Consider the following 27,104-nt stretch of genomic DNA (forward strand, 5'->3'; position numbering starts at 1 on the left):
AAAAAAAGAAATATATTTGCAAATGCGTGCATATATATCATTTAAACCACCAAAACGTGTCCCAGTTTGCCCAGCTCTGGGCCCGTCTCCACGCTGGGTCTGGCCTCCTCCTCCTCCTCCTGAGGTGCTGGACAAGGAGGAGCTCGTAGACAGTCCCCTGGCAGGGCCTGCTGCAGCCCTCCGGCAGGACAAGGCTTTGCCCCGGCTTGGTCGGCATTTCAGGCTCTGCTGGACAGTCCTAAGCCACATTTTTTTTTTCCTCCCGCCATCACATTTTTGGGGATATAGGCAATAGCCTCATTTTTTCCAGTTTTGAACTGCATTAGGCCCCTTCAGACACTGACTAAATCAATCATTCACTGCCTTATTTTCCCTAGCTTCTGGTTCAATATTTTGGATCCATATTAGTAATACATTACTGTGAAGGCAATGCACGGAGGTGAATTTTTGGGTCATTTCCGAGAGGAAAAAATACAGAGATCCTCTGCCCCAAAGCCCAGTAAACTCAGACTTCTGTACCATAAAAATGACACTGAATTTCAGATTCTTCAGAGAGAAGTAAAACTACAGTTCATCATGTTATGTGAGTTTTAAGAACGAGCCCAAAAGTACCATCTTACTCTACCGACAGTTATATCCTAAGGGATGTGTGGCATTTTCATCCAAGAAGGCTAGTTCCCAAGACCAGCACAGAAATAGCGGTACTGGGAAAAAAGACACGGTAAGGTTTTTTTTTTCTTTCTTTCTTTTTTAAGGTGGGTGATAGCATTTTCCTACTATGACCATTAATTTTTGTCGCTGTTTAACAAGTATGTTTGTTAGCAATGAAAGAAATGTGAGTATATATACATATATAAAGAAAAAGTATTTATAATATGCATATATAGATATATATACACACATGTGCATACATATACATCTACATACTCTTATACATATATACATAGAGACGTACACATATGTGTATATGTACATATATACACACATATACATACATGCATATATACATATGTACATGTATGTATACATACATGTACATATACATACACATACATATATATAGACACATATATACGTGTGTGTATATATATGTAAATATATGTATAAGTGTATGTACATGTATGTATACAGATATATGTGTGTGTGTGTGTGCGCGCGCGCGCGTGTGTGTGTATATATATATATGTGTGTATATACACATATATATATATGTATAGAGAGTTCGAGAAGTTCCCAGTGTGGAGCTAGTCTCAAAAGCTGATTATAGCAACTGCTTTACAAAGAAGTGCCACGTTTATGCCTACTGCCGTCGTGTTCAGCAGACAGGGATCTGCTTTAGGTCCTGGAATTGCTCTGGAAGCAAGTGCTGCATTAACACGGGGGGAGATGGGGCCTGAGCGTTAGCAAGAGGGACATGCACGCTTTAGTCACATGGAGGCAGTGTGTTTATCATATGGCAAATATATATATAGATATATATTTTTTTAAGAGAACTGTCGTGACAACTAAGCCATGGAATTCCATTTCCTGGTCTTGTTACAGCCGTTGTTAGGTGAGAATTGAATCACAGCATTCAATTTTCTGTTTAATTTCTGTCTGTTGTACGGATGTGCTCAGTTCTGTGTCCTACACTTGGCGCAACTGCTGTAAACATTCGTGACATCCTCTGTTATCTTTTTCTTTTTTTCTTTCTCTCTTTTCCTTTCTTTTTTCCATTTGCATTTTCTTTTTCTTTTTCCAAAAACTTAGACCTGTTTTATTTTTCCTTTGTGCCCTGCCTTTGCCTTCACCAGCTGTGGTGGGATGACCTTGGAGGCGTGTGTGTGTGTGTGTGTGTGTGTGTGTGTGTGTGTGTGTGTGTGTGTGTGTGTGTGTGCGCGCGCGCGCGCCCGCGCTGCTTCAGCTTCCAGGTGGCACAAAGGGCCTGCGAAGGCCTTTGCAAACTGCTCCAGCTATGATCTGTTTGGTGGCAGCAGTGGGAAGACCAGCTCTACCGCACAGCAACCCCCCTTGGAAGCTCCAGAAGCTCCGTTAGTCAATATTATGAAACTAGTACTAAGTCAAAACCAACAAGGAAATAAGGAAAGCAAGTGCTGATGGCCAGGGAGGAGCTGCTGGGTTCCCGGCAGCTTCAGAGCTGCCCGCGCGGCAGCCGAGCGACATCGCAGCACGAGTTGCAGGGGGACCAGGTGTCAATGATGTTATTTCTTTCTGGGACCTGTCTGCTTTTCTTTGCTGTTACCTTCATAGCTACAGCTACTGACTCGCATCCTATTACCTTTGGGAACAGCTGGACTAGCGTATTAAAACAGCATATTTATTTTTATTGGACTTGTGCATTTAATTAGCTGCCTTCATACTGGGGTGGCGGGGGGGGGGAGGGCACACATCCTTGACCCATTTGCAGCACCCCAATAAACAAGCTCTGTGCAGTGGTTCCCCCTCCCCGGGGAACCTGCCCTTTGCAGGGGCGCAGTGTTGGCAGGGTCAGGGCTGCTTCGAGCAAGGGAAGATTTCTGGCCAATAACTCAGTCATTTGCCAGCCAGCAAGTGCACCCAGCTGAAAGTCAGCTGTGGAGCAGTCTCTGCTAAAGGTTGTTCTCAGGAGTGTAAGAATGCCTGGAAAACCATCAGATTAAAGGTCCTTTTGGCTTAGCACCCAGGGCTGCTGTTAATAACCGCTGGTTATCCTGGCTTCCCATTAGTTTAGCTAGCACCTTTCAAACCCATTTCATATGTTTGACCTCTGGCTCTGTGTGGAAATAAATGAGTTCCAAAAGTCAATTAGCAATTCACTGGTCCAACCTGCGCCAGCCTCCCAGTGGAAGTGCGGTTTGGAGCGTACCGGGTGCCAGCTAATCCAGCAGAGCGGGCACGCAAAAAAGTCACGCTGCAGCGCCGGTTGTGTTGCTCTAAAATTTCTAAATTCAAGAGGTGGTAGAGGAGAATTAGAGAAATGTTGTCAGCCCCATGAGCCTGGCCAAGACGATACCGCAGCTGCTTGCAGACCGTTCGTGGCCGCTGGGTGTGCAGGACTGGAGACCGGGGGTGACCTCTGAGCGCTGCTGGGGGTGGGGAGATCCATTGGTGATGCTCGTATCAGGCACAGCTGAGATACTCTACGCAGTGGTGAGCTGCCACGAGGAATTGGTAGTGGCTTTAAATGTCATGTCTGTGTGTTTGCTTAGTTTCTTGCTTACTGCTTTGCTCTACGTTAATGTGGATGAACAATGAGTTAAATTCCAGTGTGAACTCCCTTGATGTCCTGTACATCAGGAATAATAAATTTCAATTTTCAGACTTAGTTTAAAGATATTCCTCAACTTAATTAAAATGAATTATTTTCCCTAGAGATGAGCTGCCTGCTAGGAGGAGAGAAAAGAGGCTTGCGTGATACCAGCCTTAGGCTTTCTGATAAAGGATTTTTTCCTATTCTGTGGCAGCTGAGGTTTATTTATGGAAAACAATAAAATTTGGAATCAAAGTCTTAAATCTTGATATCGTGACTAAAATGTCTAATGAAATCTCCTTCAGGTCCCTGCAGATGAAGCCAATGGCTGTTCTTGATAAAGCAGCCTTCTCTGCTCCCCGGAGTTAGAGAAGTTGGAACCCAAAGGTCTGGCAGGTGATGGAAGCACCAGGTTGCTGGCTGTGCTTGCTGAGATGCTCTAAGTTATGCTGCAGAGAAGCAGGTAGTGATTTACTCTTTCTTTTTTGGGGGAGGGAGGAGGGTAGCGTGAATGGTTACTGGAAGCGTCTGTTGGTCAGGTGCTATACTTTCATCCAACCTGACATCCTCAACATTGGCATCTAAGTGCAAGAGGAGACCAGAAAACACAGATGGAAAAAGTGTGCAAGCTCCCTGGAAAAGCGCCATTGGCAGCAATGGCATTTTAAAGGGTTGTGTGACTGCAAGAGAGAGAGGAAAAAAAATTGATTTCCACGAACAAGCATTTGATGATCATTATGTGAAGGCGATGTGGCAGATCTGACAATCCCAGCACGAAGTGCAACTCATTTGCAAGCGCCTAATAATCAGACACTGTGACTTACCATCAAAGCAGGGAACTGTCAGTGTCCCACTGCGCCTGGATGGCCAGTGCTCTAATAACCCTCTGTAATTGCTGTCTCAGCAGCAGCCAGCACCAACTGGTGGGAGAGACGCTTCAGAGCCGAGCTGGACTGCGATCATCGCAAGCCTTTTCCAGTGATACGCATGGGAGCTTTCAAGGGTGGGATTTGCCTCTTCCACTCCAGAGGTTTATTGCAGCGGCACTACCGCTGTGCCTTGCAGAAAACAGTCCCGTTGGGGCATCCTGTCAGGGAAATTTGCTGCAGCATCCTAGCGTGGGCTATGCAGAGTTCCCTGCGCTGGCTCCTGCTAATGCATGGAGGCTCATGCTTCCCAGAGCAGATGCAATGGCAGGAGGCAGTCCAAGTGCTTCACCAAATTGATTAAAAGCTCTCGAGCATCTGCTTGCGCTCCATCCTACAGGATCCATCAGGAACTTTGCCGGCATAAACAGTGCTCAGCACCTTAGAGCAAAAGGCCTTTGAAAGGCAAGGAAAAATAAGGCAAAAAAATGTTTTTCATAAACTGGGAAAATGATTGGATTAATTAAAGAGTATGACATAAGCTCCAAACACACAGAGGCGATGCGAGATAAACAGAAATAGCAAACTATGAAACTGGCTTTGCTGTCTGGAATGACTGAGAGGTGCTGCCTCGGGAGCACGTCTGATGCAGCAACCTCGGGCGAAGCAGCCCCGCCAGGGTCACAGCATCCTTAGTTCTGGAGAAGATTTGTGGAAACTAATGCATATAGCCAAACTACGGGTAACGCCGAAAGGCAGGTAGACGAAGTACGCTGCATTAGCTCTTGCACTTGGCAGCACAACCTCTTTCATCTTGCTGTATCTTGTGCAAATAACTTTGAGTGCTCTTCTCATGCTCTAGCTCACCTCTGACAACATCCCCCAGGAACACTGGATTTATTGCAGCTCCTGTTTGCATGAAATGTATCATCAGGTCTCCCAGTCTGTCACAGTGCCTTCTTTTTCCTCTTTTAAAACTTATCTTTCTTCTTCATTTTAAAAATAAAAATTAACTTGCTGTTCATCTTTTATTTCCTTTTCATGCTCTGAGCAGTGAGTAATTAGAGCTGTATTGCACTGGAGACATTACAACAATATAGTATTTCTGTGGTTAAATCTGCATAGTATAATATCTTCAAAAAATAACAAGCTGCTCTAAGGGAAATTAATTATCCCGTTGGGACAGTCATTATTCTGAAACAAAAGCTCTCAGTTTTCTCTGACAGTTTTCATTTTGAGTATTTCTTTCGTATTAACTGTCGGTCACATATTCCAGCCCAGCCTGGAACATAAATAATAATGATGTGTTTAAAGCAGTGTAAGTGTTGGAACCTCTTATGGATCTCATGAGAACATTAAAAAACTTTAAAAATAAGTCAAAGTGCATTTTGAAAATCTGTTTTGGTAGCTATATATCATTACTGTTCATCAAGGCAGTTCGGCCCGTCATGTCTCATTTTCCTTAGTTATTTTTTGTGAGTTGCTTCTTCTTCTTCTGAGGCACATGACTCCATTTATCATAATAAGCATTTATTAGCTGGGCTAATCATCATTTTTTCTACCCACACTCTAGCCATCATATTTAAGGCAAGATTTCTTTCTTACAAAAAGGATGGCACTGCTGTACAAGCTATATACCTGCACTTAACATCCGCACATGACCCTGAGAAGTTGGACTCCAGAGCTGACAGCAACAGGCTTCAAATGCAGCAACTCGCATAACATATGGCTTAAATCACAGGCTAACTTGTATAGCCATATGAAGGTAACTTAGAGGAAAGAAAAAGCAACAAAAGCAAGTCACATCTCTTCTTCCTAGAGACTGCGTGTCCTTCAGAGTCACTGCGTGCAGATAACTGAGACTTCCCTTGCATGCTGCAATTCCCCTAAGGAACATTCCTCTAGGCAACATCCAAGAGAATTTTATGGGATCATATTTTAAAGCAGGACAAGGTCTTCGGCGCTGTCCTGGAGCCCCGGGAGCGTCCGCGAGCCCGGCAGCAGCTGTGCCGCGCTCTGGCACGGCGGGACTCGCAGGCCTCTGCCAGCCTTTCCCGGGAGATGGCCGCTCTCCAGGTGACCCTGTGAATTACGGGCCTCACTTCTGCTGCTTGTGTTTTAATGTACTGAGGTTCGGCTTCCATTATTTTTAAAAAGACACTTTCATTTTACAGATCACAAATTTTGGGTGGGATATTAATATTTCCATATTTTCCAAGACGTGATAGGGAAAATAAAAAAGGGGTTGTCACTGTGCAGCTAAGTTTCCACCAGTACAAATCTGGACACACCAAAAGACCCTCCTCACCAACAACTAAAACCTATTATCAGTTTTCACATGTATTTGTAAGAGCTTTTGCAGTGAAGGTGAACTACAAGGATTCTTGCTGAATCTGTGACAGATACAAATACATCGTTATCCTTGGCTTTTCCACTGAACCTAATCAAAGATATTGTTTATTAAAATCCTATTGTCTCTGCAGCAAAGAACAAGGACAAGCTTCTCTGTAGTGATTTAATGCTTACGACAGTTCGGTGCAAAGATTTATTATGGCCAGCAGAAAGTGCAAACATGCAATGCCCAAGTCATTACTTTTAATTTGCCACTTCTTTAAAAAATGTATATACAAGGCTAAAACCCAAGTCCTTCTTTACAGTTCAGTGTCATCTTTTCCCAGCAAGGGGAAGAAAACAAAACATAACCCTTCCCCTTCTCTTCAAATAGAGGAAGGGCATTAAGATTTAGCCCCTCGTACATTTAAAGGCGAACTACCGTACTCCTGCTATGTAAGTGTTTTTTGATTAGAAATTGAACTAAAAAATGAAATCAGTCAGATGATACAAAAGTTTAAATTATCAGTTTATTTTATCCAGTTATTACTGTTGTCTTCTCTGAGAGGCTCTATCAGAGTTTCAAGGTAGCAAACCAGGGTCTTCTTCATATAAAGAGTCACAAATCTATAGTCTTCAGTGCACAAAGCAAGCTCCACAACCTAGACTGAACTAATTAAAAAAAGCGATATGCACTTTTTTCAAGGAATGACTTTTTTTTCTTTGTGAAACAATTTTATTAAGGTTTCGGGAAGCATAGCGTAATAAATAAAGAACAAAGATAAATGAGACAGCACAATTAACTAATGTAGTGATTCAGCCCTCTGAGCTTTTAAACTGCTTATCTAATCATACGTAATCTTTATTCAGTGTTAAAACTCTAACATTACAGTAGTTGCAAGCCAATTAGGAAAATGACTTTAACAGTTTAAAGCAGGTAGAGGCAGTGGGTGCTTTTCCAGACTGAAAGTGCTCGGGTGAAGGGTATCTGTCTCAGCTTGTCTAGCTGGGGCAGCAAGGTCCAGATCTCAAGGATAACCCACAAAGTAAAGCTGTGCCCTCTCTCCCCTCTGACAAGCGATCCGAAATCTGGGAGGAAGATGGGGAAAGGTAGCATCACTGCTGCCGAGAAGCCACCCTGTGTCCATGGTGGGTGCAGTACGCAGCATCCGGCGTACGGGGTCTCGCTGGCCTGCCATCTCCTTAGCTCAGGCGCACTGTGATGGCCTGGCGGATGGCAGCACCCCCTGCGATTTTTCCAGGAGGAAATCGCTGTGGTGACCCTGCCTTCCTGCCCTGCCCAGGTGCAGCCTCGGGAGGAGCATTTGCAAGGAAAACACCATCCTTTCTATACCTGGGTTTCCCTTCTTTCTCCGCAGGGTTTCTCCCACGTGTGGTTGCCCTCCCAGCTGCCTCCGCTGCCCAGGAGGGCTGCAGCAGGACCGTGGTGGTGGCTGCCACACCATCTCCATCTGGGGCTGGGGGCAAGATCCATGCAAGGGGTGTGATGGTGCCCACCATAGCTGGGGGCACCAGCAATAGAGCATCTGATGGCCAAGGTATGAGGCAGCTTAGCTTGCAATAGCTCAGCATTTATTCCTCTGTGGATTCTCGCTGTTATGATAATAGAGAAATGTAAAAGCAATTCAGTATTTGTAAATCTAACAGGGAGTTACAGTGTAATTTGGCAGAAGCACTTTCCATGCCAGCTATAACCACTTTATGATCCATTGAATTCATACACCATTTTTCACACTTTCACCACCAGACACATCAGTTTGGATCTGTAGGAAACGATTCATAGAGACATCACTTTGACCTGCCAGGAGACCAACTAACGAGCTCCCCAGCTCAGCGCAAGCCGTCCACCATAACCAAAGGTGTTGGGGTGTAAATAAACAAGCCCGAGCCGTTACAACCATTCTGCATTTCACAGGCAGCTGTGGAAGCCCATGGATTCGTTTCTGCTTCCTGTTCAGCTGTAAGACAAATGGGAGAAGGCACAGACCTGATGCAGTCATTTCAATCAAGGTGCCACAGGAGTCACTGATGGATTAGCAAAAGTTGGGCTTTTAAGTAAGAGAAATTCTTTGGTAATCACCAGAAGCCCTTGATTGCTTTGGAAATCACTGAGGCTGGTACTGGTAATAACTGGTACTACACTGCTGTGCAGAGAGCCTGTGCTACTTAAACCGTGGTTTAACTGGCTATTTCCAACGCAGCAATAAAAATGGATCATATTGTGAACCACCCTTCACCTCCACTCTGTTTTCAGGCTTGTCAATAATTTATCTTTTTACTGTACATCAAATGAGGCAGGAAGAGGAATATTTTTGTCATGACATGGAAGGATCTCAGCTGTGGCTGTGCGTCCAGTGCCAGAAACTGGCAATATCTGGGAAAAATAATCCAATCTCAGTGAAATAATCTAACATGTCTTATGAGGTTTGGTCAGATATAGTCTGTTGAGGTGCAACAGGAAAGACTGCATTCATTTAAAAGAAAAGCAAGGTCCACTTTTACAGAAATGTAACACAAGTCCCAGGTACTGGCTGTGTGGCGGGAAGCAGAACATTCCTAATGATACCTTTTGGCTTTAAATAAGAACTGCCTTCTTTGCCATCATTTAATCTGCATGTAATTCTTACAGTGAAATACTCCTATTTTCAGTTTCTTATGTATGTTTATTGGATTTAGCACACTTTCCCACAACCAAGCCAGACAGGGCTGACTTCTCCTATACACATTTCCAGTTGCCAGCTCCCCCATTCCTGGTCTTCTGCATCAATAGTATGAATGAAAGCTGTAACGCCAAATCCTGCCTTTTCTCTTCATTCCTATTAGTGCTTTTTCATTTAACAAGTCACAGGTTTCTCTAAAGCACTTTGTCCCAGACTTTCTGCTCCAAGAGTTTGGAAGAGATGTTATCTTGCTATGTGTCTTTGTACAGAAAACAGAGAGGCAGCTGTCTTGAAATCTGTGTGTGATCCCTCTGCTGTGCAAGATGAGAAAAGAGGTGTCCATCACACAGCTGGAGAAGGCATCGCTCGTAGGAAATGGTCCAGCCTGTGCTTTACCCAGTGGCCCATGTGGTAAAGTGCGACACTGAAACTCAGCAGCATGGGCTAGTGTCTGTGAAAAGCCCTCGGTGAAAAGGAAAAGTGGGTGCTCCTGCTGCCCTGCAGTTTGGAAGAGCTGAGGAGCTTCTCTGTGGACAGAAGAGTAGCAATGAGACTGACAAAAGGCAACTTAGAAAGAGCTTCCCATGGCCCACGTGAGTGTCTGAGGGAGCAAGAGACCCCATGAGTCCTGCTGTGACTGTGCCTCTGCTAACCCAGGTGCTGAGTAAATTCATGCGCAAAGCAGATTTCCGCTCCCGGGGAAGAGCAAGTCCTGTGAACGGGAAGAAAAGCTCTAGACTTGTCCTGCTGTTCAGAAAACAGGGCAACGTGACCCTTGCAAGGGAATACTTTGTGGAGCCGCACTCCTGCGGGATGAATGTGACATTAACTACGGCTGTGGAATAGGCTCCTTGAAGGGGGGGGGTTCATTAAAAAAGAAACAAAAAAAGTTGTAGGGTGAGTAATAAATAATCGGTAAAGAGAGGAGGTTCCTTTCCACTTTCAGCCCGGGAACAAGGCTGAGCTTTAAGGACCCTCGCTCGCTCCGCCAAGGTGGGCGCGCCGACCACGCAGGCGCGGAGCCCGGAGCCGCGCGGAGGGTGGCTGCCACCGACAGCGACGAGCGACCCAGGGGTTGTGCCTCCCTTCACCCTTCCGAGGGCTGATCAGTTGTCAGCTAGATGAACTGTATTCTACGTGGCCTTTCAGGTAAAAGCAAGGGAAAAAAAAGGATCTTTGATAATACTTTATCTTTCTGTCTGGAAATATTGCTTTGAAAGCAGCTTGTACCTATGATCTATGGACACCTTTCCCCTGTAATTCTGCTGTGACCTTTTCACCACGCTTCCAGGAGCAACTCAAAAAAAAAAAAAAAACTCATTGTAAACAGATATTTTCTTCTACTTTCAGAAATCTTTTTTTCCCCCAAGCACATGCCTGCTTTACAGGTTTCAAATCCCACTGCAGAGTCACAACAAAGCAGTCAAAGCCGTTGGCAGCAGGCAGCTTTGGACCCAGCATAAGGGAAACACAGTTTCCAAACAGTTGGCATTAGCGAGCAATTCTTTTTTTTTTTTTTTTTTTTTTTTTTTTTTTTTTTTTTTACCTGTGGAAAAGGTCATGCTTGAATTTCAGTTTGTAGTTTAACACTTTCCTGGAGAAGTGACAAATATCCAATGAGAAAGGAACTGAAGAGCAAATACAAAGGGGAAAAATAAAAAAGAAAACCCTGAAAATGAGGCAAAAGGTTTGGCGAAATGTAAATGCATTGAAATCTTCGGTAAATATGAAAATTTCAACACAGGCTTACTGGAGGTTTAAGGAGGTATTATTGTACTAGAAGTTATTTTTTGGTCAGATCTGGAAATTTTGAAATATCTTGAAAAAAGAAACTTTTTGAATGGCATTTCATTTCCTCAAAGAAGTAAGAAAGGTATGTAATAAAAGTTTCCTAAGATCACCTGCTTTTTTAACAACATATTTTTTCCTCAGAGGCCGTATTTTCATAGGCTATGTAAAAGCACTCCAATACTCAGACTTTCTCCAAACCTTTGACTTTTATTGCCATTAGCTGAATCTCAGGAACCATTTCCAGCTAGATCTGGAATATCTTGAAAATATCTTGAAAAAAGAAACTTTTTGAATGGCATTTCATTTCCTCAAAGAAGTAAGAAAGGTATGTAATAAAAGTTTCCTAAGATCACCTGCTTTTTTAACAACATATTTTTTCCTCAGAGGCCGTATTTTCATAGGCTATGTAAAAGCACTCCAATACTCAGACTTTCTCCAAACCTTTGACTTTTATTGCCATTAGCTGAATCTCAGGAACCATTTCCAGCTAGATCCAGATGAAGGAACTACCCAGCCACATCTCAGTAAGCCCCACAGTATTCCTGCTGCTGGGAAAACCATCCAACCTGAGCGAGCCATCACGCAGGTTTCCACAGAGCATGCACAACTCAGGTCATCGCAGTCCCCTCCATTAACAAAGATGTTGTCACGAAACCCACTGAGACATGAAATACAGTGAAACCACTACTCCTAGCAAGAGACCTTATGTTTACTATTTAAAATGCTTTTAGCCTTTTAACATACTTCTTCTAATGCTAAGCATAACTTCATGCTAAGCTGCATGCGCTCAAGTTTAAAAAACCCACTGTCGCTGCAGCATGGTGAGTAATATCAAAGTGACGGACAGAGCTGCTGAAACCAGACAAGTTTGGCTGCTGCTGCTTAACTACAGATTTTCTTTTCCTCCTCCTGGCTCCAGATTTTGAACACACTGGAGGTCATGGCAAGGACAGTGAAGGTGAAATGCATCCCCATAAACAGAAACCTTGCCCCTATTTTACCTTTTCTGAAAATTCCCTGTCCGATAATCTCAGCCTGGATCTTTTATGTGCCTCTAAGCCAGCTTCCAAGCTCTGGTGATGACACAGGTACAGAAAATGTGTCTCCTAAATGTTTTCTTTATGCTTTAAAAAACTGTCTTTGAGCAGTTTCTTAAATGTCATTCCTTACAAAATATAGAGAAGGCAATAAACAATAAAATTATTCACCTTGAAGAAACCATCTGCTGTCTTTAAGGACATTACCATTTTTTTGTTGCTTTGAATGGTCCTCTGAGATGCTGTAAATGCCATTAAAGTATTACAGTTCCTACTGTCTGAATGCCAGGCTCATTTCGCCTTAGAAACAAAAATGGTGATGGGTAAAATAAGCAGAAATTTCATTCTCTATTAATTTCTATATTTAATTCATTTTTTTAAATGCCTTAGATGATGCTTGGTATTTGGAATTATTATTTGGAGGCTGTGTCAGAATGATTTAGCCCTTGGATGTGTGATGCTCTGCACACACTAGTCTGACCCACTTGCAGGCTTTGCAGAGGCTGGACGATAACCCTGCGCTGCACAAGGCCTTCTCAACACCTCGCTCTGCATGCGACTCCCCAGCGCTGAGAGCGCTTACCCACATGATGTGCTTTGTGGCGAAGTCTGTCCTGTCCAGCTGCAGTGAAGCAAGGTTAGAGTTAACCCAGGGCATCTGCCTCCACTTCTCCTGTCTACTCAGTCATGGGTGGAGAGGACACTGCCATTTTCAATGAAAATGCAACTCCCCTTCTGCTCCCTCCTCTTCCTCTGCCTGCAATATATGTGCTCCCATCTTTTTTTTTTTTTGATCTGTTCCTTTATAACGATGACATATCTGACAACAGCAATATGTCCCCGTGTACGGGGAGGTCCGTCATGGCTAAAGACCCCCTGTCTCTAGTCCGCAGGACAGCAGTGCAGCCTGAACGCTGCAAACCTTAGGACAAGGCAGGCACAGCTGTTCCCTCTTGCTTCTGCTACAGCAGGGTAATTAGTGGCCTTTTCTACCTGTCCCCTTACTCCTCTGTTAGCCTTTCTTGGGTCTTTCAGAGTATCAAAAGCAGGAAGGCCAACTACTCTGCTAAACCTCCATCCCCGCTCCACAGAAAGACTGTGAGGCTCAAGAGAGAAATTATGGGAAATTTGCAGCAATGTCTGTCTCCAAACCACCTCTTGCTGCGTGGGACATCAGCTTCCGGGGGGACAAAAGCCACATGCGTTTACCAGCACCTTGCGTGCACAGGCGCAGAGCCTGGAGGTACTGCTGGTATAGAGGAGGAATCTGAGTAAGGATCAATCATCCTCCTTTGCCACAGATAAAAGAGCAAATAAGAGGCTGTCTCAGCAAAGGAACAAAGACTAAGACCTATGTTTAGAACAGCCTGAGAAAAGTAATGAGTTTTAAAATTAAAGCTTCATTGTTTTAAATGCTGCATTTTGGGGGACATGTTAGTTTCCTCCTGATGGAAAAGCATTTGTTTCTTAGAACTAGAATTTAGATGCAAGCCCAAAAGCGTGATAGGAATCTAGGAGATCTATTAGTGTAAAATATTTATTACACAATGTTCAGCTTTTACATTTCAATTAATTTTTCCTGGAAAAATTTTTAACTTGATTCAGAGTTATAAAAGGCTTTTTGATGGACATGAAACTTTTAGAAAACTTTTCAAAATCCTCTTTGAACCTCCTGTTAGCCAAAGATAATTATTCTATGTTTTGTCAAGAATTGAAACTCTCAGGCTTAGTTCTGGTATGTGAGCAAAGAGCAGTTTCTGATAATAACTTGTTTTGATTAATATTAATACCACATTCTAAAACATGTGGCAAAATTAAAAAAAAATCAATGCAGTTATTAAAAACAACACAAATTAATATGAGTGTGAAGGGAGAGTGTAATGGAGAGCTATCTGCACAAAAAGGCATCTTTACATTAACAAATGCTGCAGGGCAAAAAACACAGGAAAAGTGGAAAAAATTGCATATGACATAAAAGATAAAAAGGGTGAGAAAGTATGCATGGTGTCTAAATCCCAGAAGCATATCTAATAGGAATATTGAATTAAAAACTAATGTGTGTTGAGGGAGGTGTCAGCTAACAGTGCTCGTACAACGGCACAGCTCTGAATAGTCTAACCCTGGAGTCAGTATTGCTATGGGCATTTATAAGGTATTCAACCTCTGTAATTTCTGGATGCAAGTTCCTTTCACCAGCTGGTGATTCCTCCTCATAAGAGCTAACTCATTTCCCATTAGAGACCACGTATATAGGTAGTCACCAGCATAAAGACCAGTGTATCTCAGGCCAGCTGTTGAGGAAGAGTCCAGGTAGAGAGACACACTTCAGTCTGAATGCAGCGAGCCTGCGACACAGCTCTGTCAGCTCAGAGGTGGGAACGCGGCAATAGGAATGATCTCCTGCCATTTTACTGAGGGCTGAAGTGTCCCCTCCAAGATCATTTATCATTTATCAGTCTCAGAGGTCAATAAAGAGTGACCTAACCAGGTCCCACCGTATCGTGCGTGCACACATCTTTATTTGAACATTGAAACTGGTACTAGTGTGTAGAAAGCCCAAATTCCATCTTCTCAAAAACTTTAGAAGAACGTTTCTGTTCTAAGTACTACCAATAGATTCCTAAGATCACCAAGGCAGAGGACAAATATTCTGAGGTGGGTTCCATTAGAAAATTCCATTAGAAGCAAGTTCTGATGTCAGCGGTCTATGGTATTGGAAGAAGAAGGTCATCACCTCTAATGTGAAAATTACAGGGTTGCCTCATATGTTCACAGAAGTTAGTCAGGATACCCTGACCTGGACACAGTAAACTTTGGCAAGTCACAGTGCCATGATTAAAATCTCTGTGAACTTGTAGTTGTCCTTGCAAGTTGCTAAGTTGAAGAACAGCAACCTTACCTGACCATGCATCACGGCCACCTTTGTCAGGGTGCCTGTCTTTCAGCATGCAGATCACGTGTGACTGCCTGGATGTGGCTTGCTCCTGATTTGCCCTTCAAACATTGCCTCTCCATTTACAGGCTGGTTCTTGCCTTCATCCTTTGGATCTTTCTTGCCAGCTGTTTGGCATCACCTGCTAAGGCACTTGGTTGAGTAAAGCATGGCCAAGAACTTCTGCTCTGAATGAAAACACTTGTCTTGCTCACAGAATGGCTACAAAATAAAAAAAAAAAAAATCTGAGAACACTATATATGTGTAAATTTCTCTACACAGTTTTCAGAAACTCCTAAAGAGGAGAACAACCAAACCCTCCCAACAAACCTAGAAACATCCTATTATGTGGATTACTCAAAGGCTGATCAATGAAAAAATAAACTGATGTTCTGTTTCTGAGCCGTGAGTTGCAGATGGCTTCTGATTGGATTTGCATGGCTTTCATTGTCAGAAGGAGAACATGAGCAGTATCCACTCTCTTCCACTGCAGCTGCTTGAGAGCATCAGCTAGACTTTACTTTCCACAAATATCAAAGTGATAAAAAGCCCCAGTTTCACTGAAGCGAAAATATTTTTTACAACTCTGTTGGACATGTGCTTGAACAAGCTGGCCTTGGCCAACAAAGCACTTCAGAGCATACACTTAACCTTCAATGTGGTTTAGCCTGCTAGAAGTCATCTTCTTTTGTGTTGTTTTGTTCTCTCGTTATAAACTTCTCTTTTTTATACAATATATGCTCTAATGTGTCCACAGCAGTCTTTAGCTGCTACTGCAGTCAAAGCACTGATGCTATTGAAAGTATTAATACTACTATTCAGGTAATGGATACAATACTAGCACATATATGCCTTGCAGGATTCAACATTATTTTCAAGGTAGTGAGGTTTGTTTCTGGAGACTAAAGTTGCCATAAGAACCTCCTCACCAAAATCCTGTTATTGTAATGAAAAAACAATCAAATATTCAGAAAGAGCCAAAGCATCAGAGACACACCCATGGTTATTAATCTAAATACAGCTGAAGGCTAAGGGCTATAAGCCTTTAAAGAAAGAAAAATAAAAGTCATTCTTTCATAACTCCACAGAGTTTAATTTTTCCTTTTACTAATCCATACATTATAAAAATATAAAGAAGAACTTCAAGCTAAACCAAAGCTCCCTTTAAAATGAGATGCAATAAAAGCACAATCAAACCAGGTCAAGGTTTAGGTAACATCAGGTTTGCTGCTGCAGTTTCTGGTGTCACAGCACCCTTTTATGGGATTATTTCTCCGTGTCTCACGATCCATTTGTTATTGTACATGTATTATAGACTTGATGTTACAGTCAACAATAAAAAAACACTCTTGGCAACCTCCGTTACATTCTGCAGTTAATTTGCGTTCTCACAAAATGCTTATATTTACTATGAGTGATAATCATACATATGCATGAGACCTTAAATGAGGGAGAATGTGCTTAGGAGCTAATACAGCGGGAGTTTTGCCTAGAAGAGATGTCAAGATCAGTTCACTTTTGTTATATATGAGTAATTTATTTTCCTCTACAGTGTTATTAGGGCACGAATGAAGTAACATTCTTTGGTATAATTGAAGCAAATCCCAGCAAGACAAGAGGATAACAAAGCCTTCCCATCTTGACACATCAAATTTTTACGTACTATACAGTGCACACAGATGCATTCTTTGTGTTGAATTAAATTATCTGGTCGAGCTTATTAACTTGTTATGTCCTGTGATCTCCAGCATATTTACCACTGGATCTTTCAACTTCTGCTTTCTTTAATTTATTCCCTCACAACTGACCTAACTTTGGGGCAAGACCAGAAACACTGGTGTATTTCAATACTTCTTCAGGTCTTGATTTTCACCTGTGGCTCCCCTTGTTTTCCTGAAACCCACTCTCTCCCATTCCCACACTCTGTGAGAGATTATAAAATTAACAGCCAAAGAGTACTGGAACTGGAAAAGAGGTGTGACAGGTTGGCTCTTTTCTTTACCCACAAGTCCTGATGCAAAAAATCCTTCTCGAAGGCCATCCAGCCCCGAGGAAGTACAAGCCTGGCAGTCAAGGAGCCCAGCATGACTGAGTATGGCCTCCATGAGCTGTAGAACAAACCTGCTGGTGATGCTTCTTGGGTGTATCTTTACTTAATTGAATTAAATCTGTAATAGGGACTTATCCTCCAAAGGCGAGAGTGGAGCTTTTTCATGCAAATTATATGAAAAATAGCTCAGTGTAGGTTAACCAGGCCATAATGTTTAAGACATGCAGTAATTTTCCAGTCTTGCAGTCTTTGCAACAAAACTCAAAGCTAAACTTTTTGTTGACTTGATGCCTTTCCGGAAGACACAATTTAGCCCCAAACAAGCCACTAAATACCTAACTCAGAGGTTTTAGTAGCCTGTGATGTTCCTCAGCTAAGAGGAACCAAAAAGTTTTTAAGGTCTCATCCTTTCTGAATCTGTATAGGTAGGGGAGCAGCAGAGGTAGGGAATAGAAGTTCTTTCCTCTCTTCAGCTCAAGGAATACAGTTGTTCTCTGCCGACTTCTGGTCAACCCAAAGACGTGGTGAGGTGGGGGTACAGATCCAGATAAATGATCTGACACAAGAACTGCCTTTGACATTTATTTGATGCTTATTAAATTACAGGGAAGTACTGTTTGGAAGGATCTAGCATGGCAAAAGTAAAAAGTGTTCAAATTCTTGCTACCTCTGCTTGAGCTTCAGCTGCGCTCTTCTATTACTGCCATCCTCTTACCTCATCTGTAAAACACAAATACGTAGTATTTATGCACCTTTATAAAGGATTTGAGAGCATCAGAGGAAAGGTATTGCATATGTGGATGTATTATGAGACCTATATATGCAAAGAAAAGTAAAACAACAACACATAGGCAACTTGCAACAACTGATTTCTGCCTTGTTTAGCCTGGGGAGGTTATTATATGCAGTTGCTCCAGAGAGAGAATGCTTCAACTCCTCTGAGCAGAACATGCCAGAAGGAAGAATATTTCATATGTCAAGCTCAGAAACATCTCAGCTTACAAATCAGCTTATCTTGGCCATGCACAAGTTAGCCTTTTTTTTTTTCTTTCTTTCTTTTTTTTTCTTTCCTTTTTTTTTTTTTTTCCACACGGTATTTAAACACTCTCCAACTTGTGTGTTTCTGAATCTGTAAGATTGCTATCTGCAAGAAAAAATAAGTCACTATTGGGAATTAAAATAAATCTACCTAAAAGGAAAAGAATGAATAGAGATAAAAGAAGGGGCAACTTCGCAAGTGTATCAGATGGAGCCTCAGAATTCTTGCAGGTGCTGTACATCCCTTTTATTGTACTCTGCCATTCTTGACTTTTTTTTAAATTATTCTCTTCAAATGTTCCTTGTGCGTATCTCAGTTGTGTGACTGCTTAATTGGGAAGGCTGCTGTAAACCAGTAATTTCTAGGGGAAAATAGTAAATAAATGGCATTAAAAAATTTGAATATCAGCAATGAAATGAATTCCATTTAAATTTCTTATGCTGGTAAATCAAATACAAAGTTCTCCACATCTAATGAAGAGTAGATTATGGAAATTAGTACTACCTTAATACCCTTTCTTGAACTTCATGGATGCTCCATCTTTAGGGATTATTAAACATTATACAAGATTTCAGGATCATTGGATCCTCTGGCCTTTCTGCAGAGAAAGTCAGCTAGTCCATCTCCGCCAAGCACAATGATAGGTACCTTTGCAGAAACACTTATCCACAGGATATCGAACTGAGCCAGTGAGTTCATTCAACACTTACCCAAGGACAGTCATGAGGTGTTTGAAGTCACTACAAATGGGACCATCAATAAAATCTCTGTTTGAAATATACTTGACAAGTTAGGAAAAAAAAAAGACAAATTCTACCCTGGGTCTTCAGTCATGCCAGCACTGTTGTCTCCTTACTCTGCTTCACATACTCAAACTCAAACACAGCTTCCTCAAAAATGAAGGGCATATATTTACACCACAGCCAGATCTTCTTGGTAGACTTAATCAAGATGAGAGAAATACTGCACTGTACTTTTATTACTTGCATATAAGCTGATGCAGAGATTCTTGAATTCTTGGATTTTTAAGGCTAGAAGAAAGGATAATCACCTCATCTCACTTCCTGAATCACACACGAACACCTACAGACAAAGACCATTTTTTTTCAGTGTTAGAGAAGTGCAGTGAAGGTGTAGTCTTGCGGTTTTACCCTCCTGTAGACCGCTGTTGATGAAACTGAAACAGGGATTCTTCAACTTTCTCTCTGCCAGATATGGGATAGAAAAATTGCTTGCTGGCTGGTCTAGGGGAAACTACTTTAAGCTACAGTGTAGATGGAATTATTGTTATATTCTTTGCAAGGGCTGCTATGACAACAGATGAATGCTACAGGTAATTTAATTACATTTCTGTCAGTCCCCGTGCGTTTCTGGAGACAATGCAGAAGCCAACAGCATTTTCTTTTGATCTCGTAGGTGGCACAGAAAATGTCAAATTCTCCTCCAGAGGGAAACCAGAGCATTTCACCTGAGTCAAGAAACATTATTTTAGTATTTTGAAGGATCACTCAAATGTTTTTTTTTCTCAGCACCTCTAATTTATGCTAGATTCATTCACTAGTTTTCCTGGACATATACTGCGCAATGATACTTTCAGCCCTTGTTCTTGCTCACAGGCAATACAACACACCTATAGGTTGATTTCTTACATAAACACCTCAGTTCACATGTTAAAGGCTTAAATACTTTTGCTGAAAATATAAACAAAACCCAGCTTGGCCCAAAGCCAACAAAATCCCACTTTCCATGAGCAGCAGAACAAATGTAGCACAGTTTTCTGTGGAAATGTGTCTATGACTGGATTCTCTGATGTCTGCTAAGATGTGAGCTCTGTTTAAAGTGTTCTGTGTCACTGGGGCGGTCACAACATCGCTGTTCCTGCTCCCTTTGGGTTCCCCGGTGCCCAGTAAGTGCTGACATCAGTGATGCCTGTCCCTTGAAGGAAACATGTTCTTCTCTCTCTCTGATTTTCAGACTTTTGATGAAGTCTGAAAAAGCTGAATGTCCCTGAGACTACTAGCCCTTGTCAAACTTGGGTGAAGTTGCCCAGGGGGAACGGAAATTCTTAGAGATCAAGGGGCACATGTGTATGATTATACAGATTCTTGCACAGTCCTGTACAGTGCAGAGTCTAAAAGTCTTATCGTCAGACTTAATGTCAGAAGACACCTGGACAAAGAAGTGGATGCATGTCAGCAAGTGCTGCCCCCTTCTCTGAGCACAGGGGATGGTGTGTGGTAAACAAATGGAATTTTTAATTATGGCCGTTAGCTCTTAAAGGCTTTTCTCTAGCAGGAAGGGATAGACAGCCAACGCTCTGCGCAAATCCTCCAGCAAAGCTCTGGTTGTAGCTGTCCGTCTAACAGGAGAGAGGGCTGGGAGGTGTTTGTCTCCATGCTGTACTTGTCTTTCATGCCTCAGCAGAGTTAGGGAGTCAGATCTCACTTGACCATATTAATGGGAATAAGCTTTAGGGGAAGGAGGTGAGAAAAGTTCCTTTTCCCCTGTGTTCATGAACTGTGCAGACGCAAAAGCCAGAGAGGAAAACAACTGATTTAAGGACAAATTATTGACAGATACAACAGATGGAAGTTAATAGATATTGACTCCCATTTGGTATAAGTGGGTCACATAGCGCAGGATCTTCTTGCACATTCTTCTTTGAGGCTCTGGAAACAGATACTGCTTGCCACAATGAGCACAATTTTAAATGTGTTACATATGTGTCATTCCCTCATACTGAGAGACCATATTTTTATATACAAAGTCTCAGTCTCTGGATGAAATCCAATACTGCTGGACAGCACTGACTCCAGTGGGAGCTGTGGGAGCTCAGCATGACCTGAGAAGTGATCTGCACCTTATCAAGACTCGACCTAAAATCATTCAAATAATCCTATAATTTACATTAATTAAAGCAGGAACATGGCAATTATCCATTGTTTATCTGAGGAAGCTGACTGAGGAGCAATCCTTTCATACTAGGATATAAATTCAGTTGCCATGTAATTAAGTCATAGCTACATAAGCACTGAACAAATATGTAACAAGATTCAGATAATACATTAAGGCGATAAGAAATACCCCAGCATTTAATTGGTATTGAGGAAATTAGCTGCACCAAATTAGGTATCAATGAACACATTTACTACCATGCCAGTTATTATTTGGAGTATAAATTGAAACTTAATCAATTATTTTTACATAAACTGATATTAGGAATTAAAAAAACCCCTATTGTTTTATAATACTAGGTCTGCCGTATGTTTTGTCACACAAAAGAAGAGATGATGTCACTGCTCTCTCCCCAGTACTTCCTTAGACTGAAGGGAGAAATGTGGAAGAACAACAAAGATTCAGTTTAATGTCGGTAGTGAAGGTGAGTTGATAAAGCACTGATGGGAGATTTTGGAAGACCTGGGCGCTTTTTCTGATCTCCTGAATAGCTTTCTGCCTTGTTTTTCCCAGTGGTATGTGGAAATAATGACAATTCCATTGTAACATGGTTGAAATGGTTCTAATGTAAAATTCTACAAATTGACACATTATTTACTCTTATCCATCCATCAGGTTTGATGCAGTCCCATACAAATACCAAGGTGGCTTTGGTAGCAGAGATCTCAACCTAACCGAAGAAGAAACAACCCTTGATATTCTACCTGAAAAAAAAAATATAGCAAGTTCTCATCACTAGCTCAAGAATAAACCGCAGAAAATAGTTTAATGCATGAACATCTAGGAAAGTCAGCATAGGAGACACTGATAGTTCATAAATTCAAATTCATGCTGGATTCTTCTCAAAGGAATAACAAAATAGAAGGTGATCTGATGAACAGATGAATAAAGGTTGAATGTAATTTATGAATTCAATAAAGGAGACACATCTGAGCTAATATCTGGCAAAAGTCAGAAGGTGAGAAGAAAAGCATGAAGAACAAAGAGTTATTCCACCTTTTACATATACCATCCCCAGGGCTCCAAGAGGGAATAAAAACTGGGATGGTGAAGTCCTCAGTTCAGGAGACAAAAGAACTCTGCCATTTTCTGAAAGGCAGTGTTAATCAAGGACAAATCCATATGTATACATGTATAGAGTATGTATATATGCGTCTGTGTGTATATGTGTACGTATATAAAGAGCATGTATATATGTACAATATATCGAGTATGCATGTATAGTATGTATATATGTATGTGCACACATATACATATATACACACACATATGTGTGCATATACATATATACATGCACATCTACATATATAGAGATAAATATAGAGAGAGGGAGAGGGAAAAGGAGAGAGAAGATAGGTATGTGATAAAGCTGTCAGAATAACATAAGTTTTGGATGGAGGCACTGCAAGTTATACAGGTCATTCCAAGTGAATTCCAATAAAACCTTTTATGGCCACCATATCATTCCTCTATTCTGAATACTTTACAAGTAAATTATGATTCACTGGCACTATTTTTCATATCTTTTCACTGATACAGGCAAGTTCCCTTGGCAACACAAGTCTAAATGCGCAGGCCTAGCAAAAGGAAAATGATAATTAATGTATTTTAGGAACCACTATAATTGACCTAAAATAGCTTTACTTTATGTTTTCAATTTGAAGATTTAACATCCTGGGACTTTTAGAAGCTGAATCCAGTGCTATACATCTCATTGAAAGACTTGGCTTTTTCTCTTTTTCTCTCAGTGCTATCCAACTCCTGTTCCAGATTCTCCGATGAAATAAACTGCTTTAACTTCAACGTTGTCAGTAGATCTATGACTGACATAAAATCTTCCCATTGTTACAGATACAGAGTTGATTGCACTTCTGACTCCAACTAGGTCTTTAAATCTCCATTCTTCACTGCCTGCCTTGCCTACATGGCTCAGGCCTTTAGCTCTCTGCCGTCTTTGTGTGGAATCATACAGTTCTGCCATTCTTAGCTGTGCACAGGCTGAAAGTCCTTGTAGATCAGCCAACATTACCACACTGCACGTCTTTCTGTGTCAGCCTATCCTGCTGCAAAAGTTTCTGATACCTGACCCTCTCCTTCTTCTCCCAGAGCTTTTCTCAAGATCGTTAAACTAGCAGATGTGACAAAATAGGACTTGTAACTCATTTTGGTTGTTCCTTTATCTTTCAAAGATGCACCCAAAGTTATTTACCTTGGTTTACCTGGAGGATTTCCATGTTACTTTCCTCCGGGCACCCTAATTATGGTAAGATTTCCTGGAAGTTATAGTTAGTGACCACTGTTGTGTAGCCTCTTCCTCCCTTCTCAGGCAATGAGAGGACTGTCATCATGGCTCTGCTTCTGTGCTGATAAATTAGCTTCCACACGTGTTCTATTATTTTCCATACATACATAAGGATCTAAAAAGTCAGGATTTTCCACAAGCACCTATTCCCCCAATATGGTATATTCCAGGTGCCATATGATGTCTCTTAATATCCCTAAGAGATCAGGACCTCTTTTCACTCCTTTTTTTGAACAAGTTTCACAAAAGTGCAAAGTTACTCACTGCCTTTTGACATCTTACCACCACAAGCTTCTCTGTGAGCTCTAGGAAGGAATACACAGCCTCTCCCTCTGCTCTCCTACCAGTTGTTGCATCATTATTCAGGGTGCTTTTATTTGTTCCTCATAGCTAGATGTTTTGTATACTCCAGCTGTCAAGTTCTTTTAGGATTTGTCTTTTTCTCTCATGAAAATGAGACATTTTAGTATGTGCATCCAGCCTCAGTGTTTGGGCAGTTTAATGAAAACATCAATAAGGTACAGACTGAAAAAGGAGAGGGAGATTCACAGTCATTAGGATCTGTTGTTAGCATTTTCCACAATACCACAGGCCTTTGTACATCAGCAATTAATACAGCAATAAATACTACAGTGAGCTGGAGAAACCTCATTGAAACAGAGAAGTGTAAACTGTCCTTCACTTAAGATAAATGTTGGAAGCAGTTAAATGCCCTTACAGACAGGAATAGATGAAGCAATAGCAGCTCCTACCTCAGACACAAATGTCTGTCCTCAGCCAGGTTACAGAGACCTTCCACCACCTTAGGAAGTCATCAGAGGGAGTCAGAACAAATGCTAGCAGTAGCATCAATCTAAGGTTTAGATAAAGGTAAGCATGGAGTTCACTTCTTTTGATTTAGTCAGTATGCATAATATAGAGTTTAGATCAGACTTATGCTGGCTATATTAACGACCGATGATACCTGATCTACTGGTATACAATTAACCCATCGACAATTTTTGAGCACATTTGAATGACAGGTTTAGTATGTTGAGTTTATACAAGAACAATGTTTTGTTTCATGTTTTTGATATGGTATTACAAAATCCTAGTGCTGGATTTACTGTACTGTAAAATCATGGGCGTTGATGGAAAGAAGGGAATGGTCTGTACTGCCAGAGATAGAGCCTAACTCCAACCACGGAGGGCCTGACTTGCACCCAGTTTAAACCTTGGCCCCCAGATAAAATTCTTTACCTCTCCATTTAAAACATTTCACAAAGATAAGTTCCATGAAGGAAAACACAGTTTGCAAGAGTGTTCTCTCACATTTAGCTCACACACATTAGTTACAAGCTACTTTGCTAATAACTCATTGCTCATGCAAATTAATTCAGCTTAGCGAAACAAGTCTTGATGATTATAAAATGCTGCAATCAGAGTATTGCTTCCGGCCAGCTGAGAGTAAATTCATCAAGCATTTGATATTTAAAGCTACTGTGGTGATGAATGCATGCCTTCATTTATGACTGTACACCAAGACAGAGAGAAAATGGAATACAGAAAAATGACTACATGATGGGAATCCCAACAGAAAGCACTGAAGACAAGGACAGAGACAGGAAAGCTCTTTCACAGTCAGCTGAATGCATCTGATAGCAGCAACTTACCCGTCATACTTAATAAGGAACTCTTAAAACAAAAGCAACAGTAAACACTAGTTTTAGTCAGACCAAAGCAGTTCTTGTTGACTGTAGCTGGTGTAAGTGTTTTCATGCCCAGGTCAGGGACAGTTGTGGAGTAGTAAGTGTCTCTTCTGCCCCACAGAACATGTGCAGCCAACTGTTACGATTATGGATGTTTGCGCTATGTGTGCAGAGCATATAAAGGGGAGGGTAAACTCCTCTGAGGTTTTGATAACAGCCCTGCTACTGCTGCGGATCTTTGTTCAGTATTTGACATTACAGTAAAAACAAAAGGGAAATCGGTTCAGCAACAAATACCCACAATTACATGGCACTAATTGTTTTCATGGTTTCCTGCAGAGTTAACATTTTAGGTAATGCTGTGTAATACAGAGGAAATCATTAATTCCATTGGTGTTCAGAGTAATGGCATTAATCATGATGAACTCTTTCAGTAATGAACGTGGCAGCAGCAGTGCAAGCCATGGAGGTTCTGCTGCAGCTCCGCACTTCTTGGTAGCGTGCGCTGAGGGCTGCTCCTCAGCGGCTCCTCCTAACCTCCCGGCAGCAGCAAACCCTGACTGGTGCTGCGACCTTGGCAGGTCCTCAGGTCCTTGGCGGGGCTCGGGCCCCTGAACCACTGAGAGCTTCTACTGTTCCCTATGGACAGTGGAAGGATTTCAAACACCTCGAGGAGATGTCCAGAGCCATCCAGCTGCACCTAACTCACAGGTGTATCGACTCAGTCAATCTTCTGAACAGAGGATTGAAAACTCCATCAGAGCAAAACATCTTCAGTGTCCAGACTGACCAGTTTTCTTGGGACTAGTTTTTAGGCTGCTGTTGCTTTGTATAGTTACTTGAATATCCTTGTGCCTACTTTTTAAGCTACTGATACAGTGGATGTTATAATGACTATCTATCTCACAGAGACAGTATTCGTAAGACAATCTCAGTCCATAGGATGAAAAATGTTTCCTCCAGGCCATAAAAGAGGTTTCGCTCTAGTACCGGCCCCTTGTACGTTAACCAAAGCTATGGTGCTGTTTTCCAAATTACAGTCCTCATCTTTTATAGAAATGTTTCCAAGGACAAATTCTTCCTGCTTTAAAACTCCCTTGTAACTCCACAAGGGTTTTTGTGTACTTTGTTGCAAGAAAAAATGAAATTGGAAGAATTTTCTTTACAGCTCCCTTTCTGAAGCATGAGAAAGATGGAACATCATAAGAAACTACAGAAAATCAGAAGAGAAACTAATCCTGTCCCTAAGAGAACAGCAGGATCCCGGGAAGACCAGAGCGGCCTTTCTTCGATTGCTCTCACGACTCACTCCGTCTCCAGGACACTCGTGGGATATCTTACTGGCCTGAGACGGAGAACAGCAGCACTGACCTGGGGCTGATTTGCTCTGTGAGAGTTTTTCTACTGGGCAAGACAGTAAACATGTTCTTCTGTGACATGCAGATGTAAAATGCTCTGTAACAGCCTTCCCTGTGTTAAGCTTTATAAACACAGCCGGCACCATCCGCGGGCCGAGAAAGAAAAAGCTAGTCTGGATTTGGTTAGCATATCAGAAAGCTTTCTAAGGCTAGACTTAGTTCCAGATGGAGGAAAAGGAGGAAGAAGATCTCGGGACAAGAGAAAGAAGAATATCCTTGGACATAAACTTTTTGGCAACCAGTGTTTGGCACACCCCAATTATCATTTATCCTGAGATAACATCTTAGAAAAAGGAGCTGAATTCCCATCTATCACTCTATAAGAAAATTATAAAGCAGCTATCTATTTTTTCATTAAAAGTAAATAATTGAATCTGTCCGGATTCATGTACTCTTCCCCATGAGATATCCAAGAGAATTAAGTTTCAATTGACTTTCCAGACCTTGGTATCACAGGAAGCTTTTCAAAAATTGGGACATTTGGCAATTTGAAATTCAAATAGGTTTCAGTCAATATGTTTACTATTGCCAGACAGGCGTCTTTGTCCCCAGGGTGTTTAATGCCTCAGTAAGTAATTGGTCCTTTCATCTTTTATATACACCCAGTGAAGAGTTTATGGCTCATACAGTGAATTGTCAATAGAAAGGATCTTTGCACCAGTCTTAAATAACCCAGCTCCCAGCTCCATTAAATCCTGCTAAAAATCTCCCCTCCCTCCACGCCCACAACCAGCCCTTGAAGATCTTTTTCTCACTCCTCTGATTTTCAACGACATCCTTAAAA

Source organism: Rhea pennata, chromosome 17 (assembly GCF_028389875.1).
Source record: "Rhea pennata isolate bPtePen1 chromosome 17, bPtePen1.pri, whole genome shotgun sequence".
In the NCBI taxonomy this organism is placed as follows: domain Eukaryota; kingdom Metazoa; phylum Chordata; class Aves; order Rheiformes; family Rheidae; genus Rhea; species Rhea pennata.